We start from the raw sequence: 11,070 nt of genomic DNA, 5'->3' as shown, positions 1-11,070 counted from the left end.
GGAGGTCAGCATTTGAATCAGGGGACCGAGTACCCACCACCCTCCCCACTGCAGGTGGCTGGCATCTAATCCTCAGAGGAGATGAAAAGAGGGACAGGCCCCCTCTCTGCTCAAGCTGGGATTCCTGGCACTGGACAGTGGCACTCCTGGTTCTAGGTCTTTCAGATTCAGGATCTGATCATGACTTACACCAAGGCCCCCCGCCCCTCCAGTTCTCAAGTCTTCAAAGTTCAGTTAAATGATGAGAATTAATTGAATGTCTAGATCATCAGACAAGTCTGAGTTTGATTGCTAAGCAAGTCTAAGTTTGCCTACTTTCATCTTATTGCAAAACAACCAGAGATCTTTGAGTCTATTAGACACACGTTTTGTGCCACATTCTAAAAAGCAGCTGATACAACAAACAGTTCACAATTACTTGTTTCTTAGTTTTCACTAGAAATTAAGGCTCCTAGGAGTTAGAATTTCTATTTCATATACTTAAAACTACTAAAATTAATAAGGAAAGCATCCTGTTATACAGGGAACTTGTCTCTGAAGGTATAATAAATGGAGATGTATTTTGTTAAGGAAAAAAAGTGATTTTGTCTTGAAGCTGGTTATTTCTAAATGGGAAAGAAAACAAGGAACAAATAAAGTGGACATAGAAAGTTGTAAAATTTTGTGAAAGAAGATTAAGTCTTTCGAAAGGATTTTTTAATGTGGTCTGGTCAGGACTGGCTAAAATTGGAATAAATTTAATTAAGTGGTTGAGTTTTAATATCAGAAGTTACCTAGTGCAAAATTAAAATTTGATTTTTCTCTTTATTGAAAGGACAAAGTTTTTTCCTCTTGTTCTGCTCTTTATAATAAGAGATTATAAACGTAGATCTTATGTTTTGTCAAAATAACTACTTATTTCTATGTCGTCTTTATAAGGTCCTTAGTTGCTGAAGTACTCCTGGTTCTTTCAATATTGAAAGAGCTAAGGTTTGCTCAGAACTGTATAATCTTCTATATTTGCCTGCGAAGTCTTTGTTCTTTTGGTTAAATAGGTAACTAAGCATTGTTTCACAGCAACGCATCATCCTGTTTGACCGAGTGTTTTAAAAACTTTTGATATTTTTGACAAAATTCTGCAAATCAAATTCTAAATGAAGTCTTTTTGACTTCTCAGAACTAGCTTTGAGATATTAAATATTTCCGAGGGCCCCTGCAATAGATCAAAGATTTGTCCCCCCTCCTAATAAAAAGGCCGCCGTTAGACTAACGAGCCTCATTTGACACGTTAAGTTACCTGGGAAGCATTGCTGGACAAGAAGCGCATGACAGCTGGTGCGCAGGCAGCCTGCTGCTGCGGCGTGAGCTGCTCGGAGTTTCCCTAGACGCCTGCTGACATCATCAGAGACCTTCCAAACCACAAACGATGCTTCGAGCCTGACACCTGAAATCCTCGGCTGCCCCCTCTCCGGGCGTGGTGATTTACTGCAGCCCAGACTGCAGTTCAGTGCGCTAGTTGTTGTTCTAACTGGTTCTGTTTGTGGTTTTTAAACCATGTACACTGTGTATCTCTCACTGCTGCACTATAATGCCCTCCACAGGAATAGTAATCCAGAGATGGTGGACCACTCCTTACAGGAATCTGTAAGAGGCTTCCTAACGAAGAGGCCTGCACTTCTCGTTTTTTGAACTCCACCTACTTCCTAGGTGGCTTCTTATCGCTCAGATGTGGCCTTAAACTCTGAAAGCACGCCTCTCCCCAAATCACTTCTTCCCCTCCCTCTTCCCTGGGACATGAATCTCTGGGAATGAGTCTCCCCCAGCGCCAAGAAAGTCGATGCCAAGGCCAAATAGCCAAATGTTTGGTCACTGGTCCTTTCCAAAGAAAGGTCTTGATCAAAAGGGGGAACTGTGAAAGGAAGAACAAAATGGAGTCGGTATTGCCACCAGAGCTCTCTAAGGTGGAGCCAGGAGGCCACTGAGAAGGGTGTCCTATGCACATCTCAGCCTGGTTGGAATCTGACCTTTTGACCACTTCTTGTCCTAATGAAGGCATCCACAACATCTGCCAAAAAGTCAAGATACTTATAAAACCCTGACCCTGCAACAACTCGTGACAGCCATCCCTTAAGGATACATGTTTCCTTTCCTGCATCAGAGAACAGACTCGTGACTTCTGCCTTTATAAGCTCTTGGCTCTTTCTCTTCCCTGAAACACTCAATTTTACCTGAATACGTACCTCCTGAATTGCAGTTCTTAAAACCTTGAATAAAGTCTTTTTTCAGTGTGCAGGCTTTTCCATGTTTTTAAAAATTGGCACTCCTCAACTTCAGAATTCGGAAACTGCTAGTAGAGTGATGACCATGTATACTGGTGAGACTGTATCAGCCCAACCTCTGTCAGCCCAGCCCCTATTTAATTGAATCTTAGCAATTATGAGAACACCCAGGGGGTCATTTAAAAGCATGCGGACTAATCTTCACATTATCTTGAGGAGAGGAGAACTCAAACCCACGAGGGATGTTCTCATTGGACCACTACTTCCTTCCTCTAGCCTGATGTTTACCACACACTGGATGCATTTCCTCTGTGGCTGATAAATTGATACAGAGACTTCTTCAGATTGGGTTGGGAGGAAGCACAACAAAAAAAATTCATTCTGGAGAACAGGATTTTTAGGCAGCAAGACCTGAATTCAGGCCTGGGACCCCATCCTGCTTCTGCCGCTGGACTTGTACAACTCACATCACCTCCTTAAGCTTGGTGTCTCTATCTATAATGTTTCCAAGGAGATACTGAGTGTGGATGTGCTTTTTAAATACAAGGAGATGTGGAGAAGGGACTGGATGGTCTGGTCAGCAGGCATGAGCTGAGCGTTGTCCCACTGGCTAGGTACACGGCGGGCCTTGGGCAGCAGCTGCTGACAAAGGGAGGAAAGGCTGCTTTGTCTCATGGTTCTCTTCACTCTTACAAGACAGGAAGCAGTGGAGGGACGTCTAAAGCATTTTAAGAGAAAAATACCTGGATTCAATTACACTATATCCCACTCAGTTGGCATCTGCCAATGAAGTCAAGAAAAAAATGTCTCAGATATGCAAAGGCTTTGAAAATACAGCACCCACGTATTCTGTCTGGACAAATCACCTCATAAGACATTCTGGTCACTTGTTAAATGAGTTCAAAAAAGCTAACCAGGAGTAGAGGAGCTGTGCTATAAAAGAGGTAACAGTGAACCCTGAAACCATTTAAACATACAATTAATGGTTACAGTACATATGGCTCCAAATTATGTATTCTTAATCATTGTTAAGATAGAATCTATACAGAGAAAATGTTTAAAAATCAATGTGCTTTGTTTTATTCCAGAATTTATCAGTAAAACCTTAGAGTTGGAAATTGAATTCTGGAAGAAATTAAGAGTGAAAATGTCTGGGTCTTCTGCCCATTTTTGGATTGGGTTGCTTATTTTTTTCTTATTGAGTCGTATGAGCTGCTTATATATTCTGGAGATCAAGCCTTTGTCAGTTTCATTTGCAAAAATGTTCTCCCATTCCGTAGGTTGTCTGTTTGTTTTACTTCTGGTTTCCTTTGCTGTGCAGAAGCTTGTAAGTTTCAATAGGTCCCATTGGTTTATTCTTGCTTTTATTTCTTCTAGGAGAACATTTTTGAGATGTATGTCAGATAATGTTTTGCCTATATTTTCCTCTAGGAGGTTTATTGTATCTTGTCTTATGTTTAAGTCATTGATCCATTTTGAGTTTATTTTTGTGTATGGTGTAAGGGTGTGTTCTAGCTTCATTGTTTTACATGCTGCTGTCCAGTTTTCCCAACACCACTTGCTGAAGAGACTGTCTTTATTCCATTGTATACTCTCCAAGGAAGACATACAAATGACCAAAGGCACATGAAAAAAATGCTCAATATCACTAATTATCAAAGAAATGCAAATCAAAACTATAGTGAGGTATCACCTCACACCAGTCAGAATGGGCATCATTCAAAAGTCCACAAGTGACAAGTGCTGGAGAGGCTGTGGAGAAAAGGGAACCCTCCTGCACTGCTGGTGGGAATGCAGTTTGGTGCAGCCACTGTGGAAAACAGTATGGAGATTCCTCAAAAAACTAAAAATAGACTTACCATATGATCCAGGAATCCTGCTCCTGGGCATGTATCCAGAAGGAACCCTACTTCAGGATGACACCTGCACCCTAATGTTCATAGCAGCACTATTTACAATAGCCAAGAAATAGAAACAGCCTAAATATCCATAAACAGATGACTGGATAAAGAAGAGGTGGTATATTTATACAATGGAATACTACTCAGCCATAAAAACCGACAACATAATGCCATTTGCAGCAACATGGATGCTCCTGGAGAATGTCATTCTAAGTGAAGTAAGCCAGAAAGAGAAAGAAAAATACCATATGAGATCGCTCATATGTGGAATCTAAAAAAAAAAAACAAACAAACAAAGCACAAATACAAAACAGAAATAGACTCACAGACATAGAATACAAACTTGTGGTTGCCAAGGCGGCGGGGGGTGGGAAGAGATAGACTGGGATTTCAAAATAGTAGAATAGATAACAAGATTATACTGTATAGCACAGGGAAATATATACAAGATCTTATGGTAGCTCACAGAGAAAAGAATGTGACAATGAATATATGTATGTTCATGCATGACTGAAAAATTGTGCTCTACACTGGAATTTGACACAACATTGTAAAATGATTATGAATGAATAAACAAATTTAAAAAATAAATAGAATGATCTAGGGAAAAAAATAAAATAGAAACTTAAAAAATAAAAAAGAGTGAAAATGTCTGGATCTTACAGGGTGGAAGGGCCGCTAAGAAACTTGAGTAGACCCTGGCAAGCAGAGCGATCCGTAAGAGTCAGAAGCAGCATCACAGGTAGCCAGCTGAAGAACTGCCACTGTGTGCATGCCCTCAGAAATCACTGTTCTCAGAGAGAAAGGGCATATGACAAAGATAAAATGAGGACAACAATAAGAAACTGAGAGGCTAGAAGCACAAAAAAATAGGATAGAAATCAGACAAAATATGTTGCTTATGGCAGAAACTTTAAAAGGATTACATTTATTACTAAAGAATGACCCTTGAGCTGGAACAAAACCAAAGTCTGTCTGTGCATAATCTAACCAGAGTCACCACTAAAGCAAAGAGATTTGGAGAAATTAAAAGTGGAGGAACAGACAGATACATACCAAGAAGACTCAAAGAAAACGCAGGAGACAGTGATAACCTAGAATAGAGTATGAGTCAGAGAAAAATACAAAATTGAATAGGACAAGGTGGGTGATGTTTTATTAAGTGTTCATTTTGATACAACGGGATGGCGGTTATGAACCTTCATGCGCCAAATAGCACAGCATCAGAGTAGATACAGAAAAATCAAATTGAAATATGACGAGAATGTGTCAGACACCCAATAGCAGCTGATTATTCTTTTATTCCTTGACAGATCAAGTAGGCAAAAGAGTAAATAGGGTAGAGAAGTTCAGATTACTACAAATAGCATAATATATATAATAGTTATGAAACGCAGCACGCTGTCACTGTAGAATGATGCCTATTGCAACGTTTATGTGATAGAAGATTAGACCATACTTGAAACTCAAAGTAAGCCTCCCTGACCTACAGAAAGTAGAAATTAAGGTGACTACTTTGTGATTACAAATGGCAACATTCATAACTCAACATTTATTAAACAAACATTCATTGAGTATCTTCTACGTTCAAAGCTCTGTCCAAAGTACTAGGATAAAACGGCGACAAAAACAGGTAAATCCTGCCCTGATGCTTGCGTTTTAATAGAGACAGACACGAAACAAGCAAATCCTTTGGAGATGCTTTCTTCGGCCTGGAGATCCATCTATTCCTCAAAGGCCCCAGTATCCCGGTCTCTCTGTCACGCTGAGTCTACGCAACCCACACACCTGGACCTCAGGCCTGGGATTCGGGCAAGGGTCCTTTTACAACATTTGCTGTGTCCAAATGCATTTTGGTCTTCTTCCTTATTCAGTATTCTAACTTCTTTAAGCTGTGTGTCATTCCATTAGCTGCCCATCCCGTGTGGATGTCGTCTGAGGTCCAGGTCCCTCCCAGTGTTTATTACAGACCTTGGCACCTGCCTGACACTTTGGTATCCATGTCCACCATCCTCTGTGATGTCAGCATCCACAGGGAGCATCTCTCTTCCCTTCCACTCGGCCTCCTAATTCCTGGCGATCTCTCCCTTCACCCCATCCTCTCCCATGTCAGATCCGAGGCCACCTCATCTTCAGAACAGCAAGAGCACCCTACCCAGTGGTCACCAGCCCTCCCCAGCACCCTTACCCTAGCGTCCCACCTCACAGTGCCTTCACTTCCACATTCCTGATCATAACATTTTGATGTTGAAGTAACTGCACCACCAACCACTTTTTGAAGCTCCACTGCCCCTCTTACGTCTTGGCTTCACCCTTTGCTCAGATTAGATCCTGTGGTGCATCATTCTAAGCCTTCTTCTTGATCTCAGTCGTCTTCTCTCTCATTTCCTCTGACATACTGCCCCCTCCCCCTTCTCTGCCCACTCTGCACCTCGCCCGGGCTGCTGAATGTAGGTAGGGTAAAACACGCAGCTGTAGTTAAAATACTTCTTTAAATTCTCCATCAAACTAGTAGGCAAAATTGCGCAGTAGTCCTAATCCACTAATTTCTCCTTTTCACAAGGCCACCGTTTCATGCCTTCTACCTCCGCCGTCCACCAGCATCTGAGGCTTCGTTGAGAAAACAGGAGCTGCCTCCTCCTTTTATCCCAAATCCGTCCACTCCTGTTCCCATGCTCATCCTTCCACTCTCCCCTCTTACGTTCTAAAAAGGGCGCCCACGCTTATCAGAGATCCAGTCCTTTGCTGGCTCACCTAGACTGGCCTTCTCAGAGACGAACTTGTGCATCTGCAGTGCCCTTTGTCTTTGAAATCACTGAGTCTTCCCTTGCTTAGGGGCCGCAGTCGATGTGCCACCTGACAGAAATAAAAGGTAAACAAAATTTCTCTTGACTTCATAGCTCCCTCTAGCCACGCCTCATTGCTCCTCTTCCCTTCCCGGGGGGACTCCCCCACACGTGTCATCAGTATCACCCCCCCGGCCTCTTCTAGACTCACCTCCCTCTGCTCTCTGCCCTCTGCGCTCCCGACCCCGTCCCTTCTTGCGACCACCAGGCTCGCTGCTGGGTGTGCACCACACCGCTGGGTGGTGGTGGTTGCTGGCTTACGTACGTGTTCACTCAGTTGACTGCTCCGCCTTTTGGCCTCTGAGACACCCAGTGCTCCCAGCCGCCGTCTCTTCCCAGTGACTCCCCCTTCTCAGTGGGGCTCCAATGCCGAAGTCCCTCAGGACTCAGGCCTGGGCCGTCGTTCTGCTCATGCTCTGGAGGATCCCATTCAGTCCTGGGACCACAAATGCCATCTACCCACGGATGACTTCCGAAGTTCTACCTTACCAGAGGGCTCCAGGATTAGTACACCTAACTGCCCTTTGGACAGTGGATGGATGTCTAACGTCATTTCAGATTTATTACGTCCAACACTGAACGCTTCGCTTCCCTCCCACGGGCTCCCGCTGCCCCGGGAGTCCCTCCCCCCTCTGTAAATGGCATGGCAGTCCAGTTGCTCCAGGCCAAACATATAAACCCTGGGTTCCCCCGATTCTCCCATCTCCTCCAGCCCCCGCGCCACCACAGGCAGTATCAGGTGCCCCTTCCTCCAAAAGTACCTGAAGTCAGTTCCATGTCAACTGCCATTGTCTGGTCCAAGCTATCATCCTCTCCCAGCTGGAAAAGCGCTTTCACCTCCCAAGCAGCATCTCTCCTTCTCCTCCTGGAAGTGGACCTGTGGCAAAAAAAGGACAACGGAGGAAGCGTGGCTTGCCACCTAGCAGGGTGCATCAGAATGATGTGTTGAGGTCACCTATCCCATGTCCTCAGTGCGGCTTATGAGGCAGGAAGAAATCCGGCTGCCCAGGAAGGTTGACCCAGATGACACAGGCTTGGAGCAAACTGGCCAGTCTTGATCGGTCCCAAGTCAAAGTGGATCATGAGCAGGAAGTGAGAAAAGCTTCACTGGAATTAAATGCTGCTTAGACTGTGCATCCAGTGCCAGGAAAGAGCTGGCTTCAAGGCGGAGCAGAGAGCAGTTCTCACCAAGCAAATGATGGGAATGTCGTCCCCTGAGACGTTGAAAAAGCTTCTTGGCATCTGGATTTAATCACGCTGTCTGTTCACCATCGTCCCCAAGATGGCATTTCTCAAGATCCCAGGATGTAATTTCTGCTCTTTCATTCAACAGCAGTTGCTAAATGCTTATATTGTTACACTCACTACACAAGGTACTTGGCAAAACAAAGATGGGTTAGACATGTGCTGACAAGTGTACATGTTTAGGAGACTTTGTCCCCAGGCATTTTACTTTAAAAAGGAAAAAGTAAGCCAGGTCTTGATGGAGTCATTAAGTATAGATTTGGAAATGTCTTCAGAGGACCCTGCCTCACCCAGGACTCCCCTCCGGGCACGGCCAGCACCAGCCTTCAGCCTCTGCCATGCCCACATCAGGCTGGAGATTGACAGGAGGGCATGACTGACAGAAGATCAAGGTGGGGGTGGATATGAGCAGGCATCAGGCACCAGTCTTGAGCCTGTGGGCTTCCAAGCCCCAGAGTCCCTGACTGGGAAACGCTGTAGGTGTAATGTCAGAAAGCAAATGTAACCCTTGCCACGCTCTCCCTGGAACTGCCGCCAGTGCTGTCTAAGAGGATTCCACAGGGGGCATTATTCCTGCAAGATGACTTCATGGGGAGAAAGAAAAATATCTAAGAAAGACGGAGCAAGGGGAGGAGAAAGCTTTGTGTTTGGGCAATTTGATGTGCGGAGTCTCCGTCCTAGAGACCCACAGGGCTCAGTCATGAAAATAAAGGTCCTGAGACGTCCAGCAACAGGAAAAAAATTGTTGAGCTTTCTTTATAATTTCCCAAACTTATTTGACTGTAGATTTTCCCTACATGGGCCCTCTTTTCACCTCTCTGCAGTGACTCCCACCCGATGTGCCTGTAAGACAGCCCTGAAATTTACTTGCATATTTGGAAGCCAAATGGAGAAGGCAATTATGGAAGTAAAGTTTAAGGGGTAATTTGAGAAAGACATTCCCAGCGAGAGAGAAGAGATGTGTAACTATTTCATCAGATGCAAGCAGTGCAGCCGTGGTCGGACTAGGGAGAGGTCTGGCTCAGGCCACAGACGAGGTCTGATGCCGAGGGAGGGCGCGGAGACGAGCGCAGGGAGAGCTCTCTCCCACCGACACTTAGCATCCACACTCAGCAGGCAAAGAACGTAATTTGCAGATCACTTCCTGGGACAGTGCCAGCCCGCATGAAGGAGACAGGGCAACAGGGACACCTGGAGACGAGAAATGTGCTGAGCCAGACACGGGGCGGGCACTTGTGTGAGCTACATTTATTAAAGCGTGCACGAACCACACAGCAAACTTCACACCTGTTATCTGATCTTCACGGCAGCCGTGTGAAGTTGAGGTACTATCCTTAATGTAAAGACCAGGAGTTCAGGGCTCAGGCAGGTCACGTGGTGGCCCCAGTTCACACAGGGAGGTGCAGAGGCAAGATCTGCCTGAGTCCTAGCCAGGCCTCTCTTCGGCATCACGCGACCTTCAGACTGTGGCCCAGGCGGGGAAGGATGAAGCAACAAGCCAGGGACAGGTTCTGGGCGCAGGGCAGGGACTGAATTTGTCACGGGTCTGCAGGCAAGGTGCGGCGGCTTCTGCAGTTTGCCTGAGCTTGATGCCACCCGGGGTCTCGAGCAGCGGGTAGAATTAAAAGGACCAGCAGAAGCCACAGGCTAGGAAAGCCAGAGCGGGTGCCATGGCTGCTTCCAGAACATGCAAGGACTGTGGGACAATTTCAAAGGGTATAACACATACAAGTTCCCAAAGGAGAGAAAAGACATATGAAGCAGGAATGCACATATGCAAAACCTTTCCGAAGTTAATGACAGACGCAGAGCCACAGACCCAGGAAGCTTCCTGAATAGCAGATGGTGTTGAAAGAGGAAAACCACACACCTAGGCATGTCACATTCACGTTATATTCAAACAAAGAGGAAAACCTACACGAAGCCAGAGAAAAACACAGCACCTTTCCTACACAGGGACAAAGACACGAATTCAGGAGATGGCTCATCTGACACCATGCAGTCAGGAAGCCGGCGGTGTGAAATACACAAAAAGTTAATTTTTTTAAAATCCAGAATTCTATAGTCGATGAAATTATCCTTTAAAGGGGAAGAATAAATAAGGAGTTGGTAAATACAGACCAAACCAGGAATGTCACCACCAGAAGTCCTGCCCCACTATCGATGTTTAAAGAAGCTCTTCAGGAAGAAAGAAGATGACATGGGTTGGAAACTCAGACCTCATAAGGAAAGGAATAAACGAAGGTAAGACAAAATCTTTTATTTTCCTTATTCTTAACTAATTGAAAAGATAACTGTTCAAATTAATAATAGTAACAGTTTAATGAGTGAATACAGTGTATGGAGAAGAGAATGACAGAAATGAAAGGCAGGAATTGAGGGCGTTCAGTTACAAGGCACCCACACTAATCATGTGACCACGCAATATCGTTTCAAGGAGGACTTATGTTAGTTTAAAATGCCTATTGAAGACTCTAGGGCAACCACCAATTAACAGAAGAAGTGTAATATGTACAGCAAGAGAATGTAGTCTTACAGAAAGCTCTGTGGAAATCAGAGAAGACAAAAGAGGGAAGACCGAAAGAGTAACAAAGAACAAGTGCAATGAACAGAGAAAAACTACAAACAGGGCAGATTTTATGTAATTAAATTTTAAATGGCACTTTAAATGTGAATGGCCTAAATATAGCAATTAAAATGCAGAGGTTGTCAGAGCGGATAGAAAAAAAGACCAGGACCCAAGCATGTGTTCTCGGCAAGAGACCCGTTTTACATACAGCGAGTCAGCTGCGGGGAGAGTGATCGGGAGGAGGCTGGGCG

The 11,070-nt window shown here is 44.6% G+C and overlaps 1 long non-coding RNA gene across 1 annotated transcript; it reads right to left on the bottom strand.

Annotated features, from left to right (window-relative positions):
- Window positions 1-6,913: 6,913 nt before the first annotated feature.
- Window positions 6,914-8,148, bottom strand: LOC140700530 (uncharacterized). The gene is made up of 2 exons (XR_012078942.1): window positions 7,767-8,148; window positions 6,914-7,015 (listed from the first exon to the last, which is right to left on the bottom strand). It is a non-coding gene; the product is annotated as an uncharacterized lncRNA (long non-coding RNA).
- Window positions 8,149-11,070: the final 2,922 nt, after the last annotated feature.

This window comes from Vicugna pacos, chromosome 12 (assembly GCF_048564905.1).
Source record: "Vicugna pacos chromosome 12, VicPac4, whole genome shotgun sequence".
In the NCBI taxonomy this organism is placed as follows: domain Eukaryota; kingdom Metazoa; phylum Chordata; class Mammalia; order Artiodactyla; family Camelidae; genus Vicugna; species Vicugna pacos.
This window is presented reverse-complemented; position numbering and strand designations above follow the sequence as displayed.